Below are 12,710 nucleotides of genomic sequence, written 5' to 3' on the forward strand. Positions count from 1 at the left end.
AGATCAGGTTGCATTCCCCCCTCCCCTGCTCAGTTTGAACTTTATATACAATTTTGCCAGTACAATTTTTTAAATAAGCTTTCCTGTACCCTAGATGGCAGGAAACAGTTGGGGAAGAATCAATAAGCTTTGAGAGAGAGGGAATGCTTTTTGCTTCTGCCAGCGCCTAGTGGCAATATAGAGCCTCTCTAGGAAGTAACATACTTTCCTGTCCTTTTAGCTTTAGAGCCGCTGCAGTGTGTGTGTTGTGACTCTCTCTCTCTATGCAGCATTGCACGATTTAACACTCCTACAAAAGGAAAAGGCATACGCACAAGAAAACCAGGGACACTATCTGGTAAGCAATCTTCCATTATTTTATAACATATTTAAGTTGTGGTATGGAAAGCTGAAGGAATACTCAGCCACGCTTGGTATCTATTCTGCTGCATGCTTTTTATGTAAGGGTTGCAGACTTGGATGATGATCTGATGGTCTGACTGCAAGAGACACCTCCCCTTTCCCTGCCCTCAGAGTGCTTTTGTACAGTAAATTAACATAAACTTTCATGCAAGAAGGGAAGTAATTAGGATTGCATTTTCTCTCTTTAATGACAGAAATATGCAACCTCTTCCTTCCATATTGAAGATCCAACTACAGCAAATATCAGATGACATATTGCTATAATGGAGCTGGCAAAATCCTCATATCCTCAAGCACTACAAGACTACTTTTGAATCTAAAAGCGTATCATGGTGATGAAATAATCCCGGAGAGTAAGGAGAGCCATGGATAGTTGAAATCTGCAGTCTTGGATCTTGCAAGCATTATTAAGGCTTTTTTTTTTTTAAGAGCCATATTGGTTGATAGAAGAACCTTCCAGTTAGGTAAAAATACTTATTATGTGAAGGAATGGGGGGGGGGGGGAGGAAGGGAATACTGAACATATGTAGTAGGAGGTGTGGGTGTGTCTGGCTGAGTGAGGTGAGTGGGAGCTTGAGAGAGAAATGGAAAGCATGTTAAGTGTGTGCACACTAGAAGGGCTGGAAATCAGAGCTAAAATATGTGTCTGTAAAAAGGGCTGTCATGGATTTAATTTTGAGGAGAGAAAATCTGTTATTCCAAGCATATTGAATTGCAATTATAACCCACTGAAATCACTGGATTTTTCTCTTGAGTAAACCTGAGAAGGATTGGGCTGTGAACAGCAAGGAGATCTCTTTTAAGGCAGCACTCTTTCCCATGCTTACTTTAAAGTAAGCCGTATTGAACACAGTGGGACTTTTGAGCAAACATGCATAGGGTCGGGTTGTCATGGAGGAAACAGGTGTCTGCAGCCATGGGAGAGAGTCTGAAATGAAGGAAGGTACGAGTTTGAAAGGAGTGGCCAATCTATTTCAGAAACACAGGAGACGATAATATATACAGAAGCGGATTGATTCTCAAACCCCATACCAAAGCAGTCCTATTGAAGTCAGTTTGTAGCAGCTAGTTAGGGATTGCAGCCTATCTGGTTCTGGAATGTGAATTTAAAGGAATGCGGGAAGCAAGGCTAAAGTTACACGTTGTCTTTGCAGCAACATAATCGGGGAGATAAACTGGAATTTGTAATGCAATGTAGAGAATGGAAGAGTTGTGTGGAGAACGTGAAGGGAATATGGAGCAGCAGAACTCAACTGAGATGAGAGGTGACTGCAAAACGAAAGGGGAAAAGGAATCGAGCAAGTCCCGAGGGGCTGCAGGGACCTGTAAAAAAAAGGGTTTAGAAATGATCTCGCTTATTCTCAAATTATTTCGTCCTGCCCTGTAACTTTGCACTGAACTGCGCAGTTGGGGGGCTTCTTTACCCCCAGGCGTGGTATTTGCAGACGTGCTAACAGACACACACGCGAAGGCGCGCGCCGCAGCCTGGATAGGATAGGGAGCACAACGCAGAGGGAAACATCCAAAGCTGCTTGCGAAAGCCCGCCGTTGTTGTTTTTTTAGGTTTGACAAAATATATAGTAAAAATACAAAAACAAATCAAGGGACTTGGGCTGCGTGCGCCACGTGTGGACGGTGTTCCTAATCCAGGCAATCGTCAATGTGAGCGTGCAGATCCTGGTCTTCGAAGGTAGACACGCGACAAGAAAAAAACCCTGTCACGTGTGGAAACCGACCAACAGCCCCCGCTCTTCTCCCTCTTGGGTGCATATGGGGGGCGGGAAGCAGATCCAATATTTCTGCGTGGAGAAAGAGGGCAGGGAGTGGGGCTTCACGGTCTGGAGACGAAGGCGACCTACCCGGGCGTGCGAGAGGAGAGGTGGTGGTGGCAGCGGCGGCGGCAACGATGACGGGCGGTTGGCCGGGCCCTCGCTCGCCAACAGGCCCGCCCCTCGGGCCCGGCCACTGTGGAGCCTCCGCCCCTCAGGCGTCGCCCGCAGCCGCTGCGAGGTAACAACAAACCGCCCCCTTTGGCCGGTTCCCCTCCGGCTGCGGAGCGACGAAGTTACCCCCCCCCCTCCCTCCTCGCGCCTGCCTGCCGCATAGCAACCCTGAAGCTCCGGCGGCAGCGGCGGCCCACCTGACCTCCTCCCCCTCCTCCCCGCTATTCCGAGGGGCGTCGAGGGGGGAGGTGGGGGCGGGGAGGATTCAAACTTGGACGAACGTTGGCGGCGCCCCTCGGCTTAGGGGAGGGCAGGCGCGGGAGAATCAATGAGGGCAGGAGAGGGGCGCTGCCAGATAGTGCGCCGTTCACTCCGGCCGCGGGGGGGAGGAGCCCGCGCGACCCTTCCTGCCAGATAGTGAGGCGACTACGCCCCGCCCCTCCTCTTTCGTCACTCCGGCCAGGGCCGCCCCGCCTTCCTCCGCGGTAGGAGGTGCTGCTGCTCCTGCGAGCCAGCCAGAGCAGCCGAGGCGGCAAGAGGGAAACACAAAGGCGCGGGCGCTGCTGAGGTAAGCTGGCTCCTCGCACCCTTCTCCTCCGTGGGGTGCACTGGGTGGTATCCTGAGCGCTGGGAGTCCGGGAAGGGCGGCTGGTTGTTCATTTACTTTAGCCCTCATACGTTTCTCGCTCAGGGGTGGGAGATTCAAAGTGTCCCTGTTGCTCTTGAGGGGATTTCTCTCTCCTTCCTCCCTCGCGCACACTTTCTTTTTGGAGGGAAGGTGTTCTGGGGGGGGGGATTTTTTACGTCTCCCGCCGCCAGTTCCGCCCACATCCTGAGCCATGTTTAATTCAAAGAGAGTCCAGCCTCACCCCCATCCCCCCACCCCGATTCATGATGCGAGATATCACTCCGTTTATTGTTTTGGGGCACCGTGTGGGGGGTGGGGCATCACCAATGAACCTTCCGTGGAAGGAGGGCCTTTTGCTCATCCTAACTTCGGAGTTACTTATACCTGCATCTGATCACTAACACCGCCTCACAATGTGAATTTGTGAATACTCGGGTTCACCTTGTTTTTGGCTGCGGGGAGGGGGGAGTTGATTGTCATCTAGATCTGAGAGCTCATTCAGACCGGGGGAGGGGTTGAAACTTCAAAAGTTCTTTTAAGCCATTTAGATTTGGGAGCCATGCTGACACTTTTTGTTTCATTAGGGTGAACAACACTGAATGGGCTAATGAGGCTTGGGCTCACCTTTATGCACCCTTTGTGAGTTGTAGCCAAATGGTTTGCAGCATCCAGAATGGCTGCCCTGCTTGCTTGCAGCTTGTGCAAACTAGTCAGTTTCCTAAGTGTTCTGTCCTCCAGCTAATTGCCATTGCATCGTTCACTTTGTGTGAGGTCCAGTTCCACTGGTACTCTGCCAGTTGATCATCTGTGTTTTCTGTGGCTCCCCACTGAGGTGTGTTTTCCATCATCTCCCAAAGACTGTCTTGGGTATCTTACATTGACACATACTAGGTGTTCATACTGCTGTTGCTTGTAAACATGGAGCAGATTGCTTGTGCTGTTTGTCTTTTAGAAGTGTACACTGCTATTAATGTTGTGTTCTGAGTTATATTTTTGGAGAGCACCCTTTCATGGATATTGGCAGTGCAGATAGGATATTCCTCAACTGTCTGTGCCTATATCTGCCACAAATTATTCTATTTACTTTGTACTGTATTTGGTGGCTTGTTTCTTTGGATGAAATTTCATAAGAGGACTTGTAGATAGAGGGAAAAATAGCTTTCTATGACCATTCAGAATTATCTGGCTTTCCTTTTATTGGTAGTGTAGCTCTGTTCCAAATACATCATAGTTAGCCGAATTGGTAACCTCCAGGTATGCCAACCTTGGTGACATGGGCTTCATTGTTATTATGATTTGATGAGTGAAGTGATATTAGATAAAAGTGAGTGAAACTTTTTGATTTCTTTCCTTTGTGGTCCTTTATTAATAAAAATCCAAAACTTAAGTCTATAGGCCTGCACAGTCTATAACTCACAAGTCAAACACAGTTTATTAGCCATGCATTGTGATCTGCCATATACTTGAAAACCCAACCATTTTAAAAAGAATCCTAGGCATACAGCAAAAAAAAAAAAAAAGGTTATAAAATTTCAGAGGGTTGTCATACATAGGAGATCAGCATTTGGCTTGGTAGGTCATTCATTGCAGGTGCTTGCTCTACACTACAGTAATTGAGCTGCTTTTGATAAGGCACATGGAAAGAACTGTTATAGGGTTGCCATACGTCCTGTTTTTTATCATAGCGATCCATAGTTAAAAATAGAAGTCGGCAAGTGTGTCCTCTTTTTTGCTCTTCAAAATACGGTAACCCTAATAGTGTATTTTCTTGTGTGTGTGTGTACTCCTGCAAATTTTCTGCTCGAGTGTGTGAATATGGGCATGCACTATGGCTATTGTGTTTTAGGAAGCTGCATGTTAATTTAGGACCTATCATTATAAGTCATTGTTGACTTATAAATATTACTACAGTGAAAGTAATTTGTATGCAGAAATATACGGATATTTTTTCCATTATGCTTAAAGCTGTGGGGGAGATCATTTTGCATAGAAGGGTAGAACATTAAAGTGCTTCAATGATAAATGTCTGCTTTTCGTTTTCCCTTTCTAGTTTCATGACAGGTTGAAGTGCAGTTATCTGTATCAGAGTTCCACAGAGCTAAAAGACACACACATTCCCTTCTCCTTGCAGTTATTCAGTGCTTCTTTGCTTGGTGGTCATCCTCTTGTTGGCATAGTTGGTGGATCTGTTTCTGCTCTCTTTGCTAGGCCTTAAAGTACAGTGGTACCTTGGTTTAAGATCAGTTCAGTCTATGAACAACTTGGATCAAGAATGCTGCAAACCCGGAAGTAGGTGTTTTGGTTTGTGAACTTTGCTTTGGAAGCAGAACATGTTTTGCTTCCTGTTGAGTTTGTTCCATTTGTAAATTGAGTCCCCCGCTGCTAACCAGAGGCTTCCTGTTGTGTCTGTTGGCTGTTGAGTCCCGAGCACCCACGCAACACAGAGGTGATATATGGAGCTTTTGTTTTTGCTATATATTTTTTGCGTTTGGGTTTTTTTTTTTTACTGTGATTTGCTCTTCGTTTTATGGGATTGACTTGTGACTGTGGCTTGTGATTTCGTGACTTGTTTTTGTGTCTGTGTAGAACCCAGTTCAGCTACTGGTTGATTGTGTGACTGCAGAAATGGATAAAAGCCCCCCATCCAAACAATGACTATCAGTGCATGTAAGGAAAAAATAATTTTAATTTTTATCATCTATAATACGGTCTTATTTATTTTATAGTACAGTACATTGATTATTGTCTTCATTTATTATTGTCTTTCCGCAGGGCCTGTAAGACAGAGTTGTTCCGCCTGGCCTTTGGCTTGGAGCCAATTTGATTCCCTCCCTCCCTCTCTTTCTTTTTTCCTTTCCTTCTCCTCATGCGATGAGGCTACATTTTAATATTTTAATGTTGTATTTTAATTTTGTTTTTAAGTTGTAATCATTCAACTTGTTTTTATTATTGCTTGTAAGCCGCTGTGAGCCCGCCCTTGGCTGGGGAGGGCGGGGTATAAATAAAAAGTATTATTATTATTATTATTTTATGGATCAATGATCTCGTTAGATAGTAAAATTCCTGTTAAATTGCTGTTTTAGGGGTTGTTTTTCATCGTCTGGAACGGATTAATCCATTTTCCATTACTTTCTATGGGAAAACACGCATTGGTTTAATAATGCTTTGGTTTAAGAACGGACTTCCAGAACGGATTAAGTTCGTAAACCAAGGTACCACTGTACTGGGAGTGGGAGAAAGTACAGGGCAACATAATTTTGTCGCTACCCAATTGATGCTGCTGCAAATCTGTTGCATCCAGGATTCAAAGGCAGAAATGTAAGTGATGCTTTTGTATTTGACTGGATTACAAAACAAGCAGTGCACTTAGGGCTTGATGTTAGAAAGGTACTTTCAAATGTTGCAGGGTTCAGAACACCTTCAGGTATTTGGCCAAGAAATACATTGTGGGATTTTCACAAGCGTATGCCTCATGCAACAGAGTGGCAAGGCCTTTGCACAACACAGCCTCCAGCTTTTGTTATTTGTTGCCTACTTCAGATTCCTTTGCCTTCTGCATCATGTTTAAGAAGTTGGTCTATATTTGGAAATTCTCACAACACCAGTGAGAGCAACTGACATGTGAAAGGGTAGAAGCTTGATTCAATCTGGACAAACTTCAATTTTTTGAAGTCTGTGATAAATATAGTGACAGATATGAAGAAACAAAATCTGAATTTTTCTTATCTCTTTTTATGGAAATGAGTGTTTTATGTCTGCTTGACACTGCAGAGAAAACACAATAATTTTCAGAATAAAGAACAATTTGTTTTACTATAATGTTTTTGCTTTTTGTTGTTATTATTTGTTGCCTGGTCCTTATAAACTGGCACAACTAGTTTCCTTACAATTCAGTAGTTTTTAGCTCCATGTTTAACAAAATCTTTAAAGAATATATTCAATTTGTAATTATTGTCTGAAGAAACTGTACTTTTTATGAACTAGACATGATGTTCCTTTAGTAGACAGAGTTATAAATAATGCATTAAGATTCCTAAAGTAATGACATGAATTTTGATACCAGTTCTTTCCTGAGAAAAAGGCAAGAGGGAAATGTTTACAGTGGACCCTCTGGATACAAATTAAATTCATTCCAGGGGTCCATCCGCAACCCGAAAATTCCGAAGGCAGAGGTACCGCTTCTGCACACACACGTGGCGTGATTGAGTGTTTCTGCGCATGCACGAGTGGCGAAACCCGGAAGTATACATTTCTGGGTTTGCCATGTTTGGAACCCGAAAGTTACGTATCCAGAGCAATACGTAACATCTCTAGCTTGAACTAAATGAGAATGTTTGTTTTTAAAATGGTGGGATCGTATCAATAATGTCTAGTAATGGAACTTGGGTAGGTAGAGATGAATCAGTCTATTTCTGGCCCATGTTGACATCACATATATTCATTTATAAGCTGTTCTGTTTCATCATTAATGGCTTCCCAACTATTTAAATAACTATTAATAGCTATAATTATTTAAATCACAAAAATTGAATTTAAATATTTTTCTTTATCTCTGTATACATATTTCTAAATGTATTTTACCCTCAATTGTGTTTTTAAAATGCTATTTGGTGTGTTTGAATCAAGAGCTGAATTGCAAAATTTGGAGAAGTACGAAATCCAAAGGACAACCAGGTTCCAATCTATGTATTAGTCTAGGCTGTACAAAAGACATCAAACTAAAAATGGAGACCAAGCTAAATTTTCCTCTGTCCCTAATCCAGAATTTGGAAGCATTTGCTTATATCTTAGAGACATTGGTTTTAATAAAGGGAATGATTCTGTTTAATTAACAATTTATGTAACCATACTCTTCTTGGTATAAGAGGGAAAGAGTACTAGTATTATAGTTCATAGTGGACCTATGGTGAGATAATTATTGGCAAATAATATTCCACCCCCCTGGATAATCTACTACTAATATGTTTTGTGATGTTGCTGGATATTTAAAAATCTAAGATAAATTTCAAAATTTAAATCAAATCAATTGCCAGAAATTCAGTAATTTGGTATTCTGTAAACAAATTTATGGTTTTTGAAATAATGTTATACTTTTTGTGTCCCGTTGTAAATATTGAGGAAAGTTGGGACAATTGAAAGAAATTGGTATTATAGAGCAACACAGTAAATTACAGGGAAACAACTCTGTCCCATTTCTTTCACTCATATCAGTGTTATATTCCTCTCTCTCTCTCCTTTGATTGCTGGAAATGCTAAATATTCCTTTCCTACATGGTTAGTACCTAAGTCCTTGAAAGAACAATATCCAGAAATGCTGTGTGTGTATTGGGGTACAGATGAGGTGGTGTAAGGGTTCTGAAGGAAGGATTAATTTGGATTTCCCCATATGCCCCTTTTGGATCCTGGCCAGTGTTAACACATCTTCAAGTTCTCTGCAACAATGAAAAGGAGAAACCTGCTCTTCAAAAGAATGTGTTATAGTTCTAAGCCTCCAGTATTCTGTACTTCTTTGTTATTTGCATTGCAATCACAGCCATGCAGATGTTCAGACACCATGCCAGTGGCTGTTGGCCAAGATATGGCATTCATCCTTACTCTGCAGGTGTCCATGAGCCTCTGATTGATGGAAGCTGGGATTGAATGGCAAAGGATGAATCACTCTGTTATTGTTCTGTTTTCCTGCCAGGTTTCTTGGTACTATTTGGTACTTTGCTGTAAGCTAAAAGAAAATAAATGGATAGTTAAGCAGCAGTGCAAGCTTCAAAGTGAGGTTGTGTAATGCCATTCGTTGGATTTATGAAGGTGAATTAAAATACATTATGTCGGGTGTTAGATCAGTGGAGGGCACACTTTAGACTTGTGAGATGTGTCTTGTGTTTTACCAGAACGATGAGATCTACCAAATGGAGCAAAGTACCTAAATATATTGTTTTTTTCTTAATATATATATATTAATAATATAATATATATAAATAAAAATGCTGGGGTTTTTTTCAGAATCAGAACCCAGCTGAGCTCACCACCCTTCTACACAATTATCAATTCCTGGTTACCTCAAGCTTTCTTCTTTTCAGCAGTCTTTCCTTTTTGGGGGGGGGGATGGGTGTCATTTTATTATTGGTTATGTTGACATTATTGAGAGGCAGAAATCCTTGCAAATCACTCAGATGAGGATCTGCTGGTAGATTTCTGTCTACTGCACACCACTGATTTAGATATTTTGGTCTTGTTTGAAAGTTTGCAGTACTGTATAATGTACTGAGGTATATTTCAGTTTGGGTTTTTTAGGACACATCTCAAAATAATAATATAATAATATAAAATATGTCACAAAATATTCAGCTTTTTAAAATATGCACTATTCCTGCATAAAAGGTCTCCAACTGCTATAATTCATTTCTAAGTGTTCAAGAATCTTTGAAATCAAAACATGACTTAGAAGTTGGTTACCGATAGCTTGCAATCTAAAGGAAGTTTAGAGCCTGAAATAATATCTGCCACCCGTTTGTTTTTATTTTTTAAGATACACGGAAAATGTTTGACTGCCTTGTGTTGCAGTTTCTTTTTAAAGCTGTAAATATTCCTCACAGCACCACTGGTGCTCTTTGACACAGTAAACCTAAAGCAAGGATCATAGTTGGAGACTCTTCCGAATGTTTCAGGATTAAAAGATGCACCCAGTGAGTGTCTTTTCTTTCTATTTACCTTTGGCTTCTGTATAAAGCTGTTACTAGCTATAGTTAGAGATGATCCTACTATTGTAGGTATACAAACTAGAAGCAGCACTTTGGGTTTTTGTTATAAGCTGATAATGTGGTAGTAATTATGAAAAGCTTGATTAAGTTGGTTAGGAATTTTTCCACATTTAAAATCCAAATAAACAAATACTAAGCAGCAACAATACATGGTAGTAGAGTCTCCAAAATTTCACCTGTAGTTTGGGTTTTTTTTTATTACGCATCAATGTAATCATTCAAATAATCTATTTTAATCTTCAAACAATATTCTGTGCTTTCTGCATTTAAACAATGGGCACACCTACTGTCCTAATGACTCAAACAGCAAGAACACAACCATTATTCATAAATAATAAGTGGGACCTATTTTGTATTGTTGTCTTGCACTGCTGTAGATCCCCAAGAGAGGCACTTTTGAATACATACCTGACTAGTAAAGTTTCACCACATCTATTTGCTTAACCGTTATGATGCTGCTTGGATTTAATATATTAAGTGATCTTTTAGTTCTATGCGAACAAACCCTGGCGTGGCTGCAAGGAAGAGATTGGAAGCATCCAATTTCACCTTGGATTCAAGTTGCCCTTCAAAACTTCCATGCACTATGTCTTTTATAAAGTCATTCAAAAATCTCTGGATCATCTGATAATAGCCAGTGTCGTGTCTACAAAGATTGCCATGCAGAACTTTGATCTCAATCTTTCAAAATTGTCTATAATTTTAAGATAGTGATCTATTAGTTACCTCACATGATGTAACATTTCTAGTACCTTGGGTTATTTTCAAGCATCACAAGATTACTTACTTTCAGACTATTTCTACCTCATGCTCTATGGCACTTTGTATACTGTGTTAATCTCAGAAATGTGTGAGCTTCTTGAAGTTGCCTAGAGCGACTTTATCACCCATTCTCACCCCAATCTAATAAGGGAGGATCAAGTAGCCACTCGGTGTTACTCCAGACAAGGTGAGGTTAGGAACCTGGGATCACTCTGCAATAGGGCTGAACGATATATATAGTCCAAAACTTGTTTGAAGTACATATCATGATATCGGATTTTGACTTGGCAGTACATTGCGAATCATGATGTATGTTAGAGCTGGGTGATAAATAACCCCAAACAGGTTTCAAGTCCATATGATACTGGTTTCCTAATTTTTTACCTGGCAAAAATCACAATGTGGAGAAAACCATGAAGATGGCCAATGCCTCTATGTAGCTCCATCCTTTTTCCAGACTTGGTGATATAGCTGGATATCTCCCAGCCCTACTCTGCAACAACTCAACCCAAACCAACAGCCTCTCTACCAATGTTTGCCACAGTTTATTAGTATAATGTATGTACATCATCACAGTGTGTTTGGGCAGTACCTGAAATACTGAGCCAGTAAGATAGTTGAACTATATCAAACTTTATTTTCCCTTCTCTCCACATCTAACTCTGTAGATCCCATGTTTATTAGTTTGTAAGTGAAATGGAAACACTTCAGAATAAGGTTTCTGCATGCACATTCTGCCTGCATTCACAGAGGTATTTGTAAATTTAAAAAGAAAATAAGATTTGTTAACAACACATAGCAAACAAGCAGCCCAACAAGGATCTTAGTAAATGCTTCTGCAGTTGAAACTTTAGCTTGGCTTAAAACTTGCATAGTATTATTTGCAATGTCTTATTTTAATAAAATACATTTTAATCCTGCAGAAAATATTTTTCTCTTCCCTCTATCTTCTTCTACTGTGGGGGAGGGACACATGAAATATTCTGTTTTCCATGTGATGGAAGTGACTTAAATTAGAATCCTTATGGATTTCTAATGGTGAAAGATTGATCTCACTCTTTTTCTTTGTGCAGCTTGGCATTCAAAATAGGTATGACTCATGTATGGCATATAACAGATTGAAAGGATGATCATAAAATTCTTTTAAGAACCATTTGCATAGGCTTTTAGAAAAAAATAAAATCATGTTGTTCCAGTTGAGTACAGGCACAGTGCCCATTTGTGAGCTCAGTGAAACCCTGTGTTTCCCCCCTGGCAATAGGACCTCAGAGGCAGAGAAGAGGAATGTTGCAGGTGATGGGAGGTCCATGTGCCCTCCCATAGTCCTTCATCCTGCCATTGTGCTAAGGCAGAGTCTAGATACGTGGTTCCCAATTAGCTAATTACTGAGGACCCCCTATTTTTCAAAAGCCAAGCCACGGACCCCATACTTTTGAAAATTTTGATGACTCCATGGTAATTACCTCTGCCAAGCAATTTTTTGATCAGAATGTGGGGTAGTCCTTAATAAGCAAAGGACTTTAGGTATATTAAAAACAACAACAACAGACTAGGGCAGAGCAATACCTGGTTTTCAACATTGTGATACGTCAGTGGCTATACAATGTGATATTCTGATATATCAGAATGTCTGAAATTGGAGATCAGATGTGGTGGTGAGGGAAGGAGCAGTCGCAGAGGTCGGGCGGGTGGAGGAGGAGAGGAAGCGGAATCACCTTCACTGCATGTTTTGAGTGGGAGGGGATGGGGTTGGGGGGTGGATCAAGCTGCTGTCAGCAGGGCAGACAGTGGTGGCAGCCATTGAAGATGGACATCTGCTGTGACTGTTGCTGCTTTCCTGCGGATTTACGTGAGGAGCGAAATATTGCTGGGTTATTATTGCAGAGTGATTTCAAAACCGATTTTGGCCAATATATTGAAAAATTGCACAGCACTAAAACAGACCATAAAATTTGACATCTTCCCACATGCTTTTGGTTTGAGCTCAAAACCTTCAGGGTTGTAGTTGAGCAAAAGTTAGATGCCTCTAATTCAGACATGACACACTTCCTTTTTAGTGTAATTTATGGCAACTGGTATGTTTTTTCTCCATACCTATTTGATTAAGTCAAAGCAGATTTGACAATTATCTTTATCCTCAAAACATGAATAGAAGGATAGTGAGGAGAGAATAACCAACCTGGTGTGCATACCATTTCTCCTTTTTCAGGGGTTTGCAAC

At 41.2% G+C, this 12,710-nt stretch overlaps 1 protein-coding gene across 8 annotated transcripts in view; it reads left to right on the top strand.

Moving 5' to 3' along the window:
• The first annotated feature begins 202 nt into the window (after window positions 1-202).
• Window positions 203-12,710, top strand: part of ADD3 (adducin 3) — a 95,974-nt gene continuing 83,466 nt past the window's right edge. For 2 of the 8 annotated variants that reach the window (XM_081912058.1, XM_081912055.1), the window contains exons 1-2: window positions 2,495-2,913; window positions 5,560-5,640. The gene's annotated coding sequence lies outside the window, so the exon portion shown is untranslated. Of the gene's footprint in view, window positions 338-2,494; window positions 2,914-5,559; window positions 5,641-12,710 lie in introns of those variants that run through there. The other 6 variants (XM_081912057.1, XM_081912054.1, XM_081912056.1 and 3 more) reach the window with 5 other exon arrangements.

The sequence above is a fragment of the Podarcis melisellensis genome, assembly GCF_964234715.1.
Source record: "Podarcis melisellensis genome assembly, chromosome: 5".
Lineage (NCBI taxonomy): Eukaryota > Metazoa > Chordata > Lepidosauria > Squamata > Lacertidae > Podarcis > Podarcis melisellensis.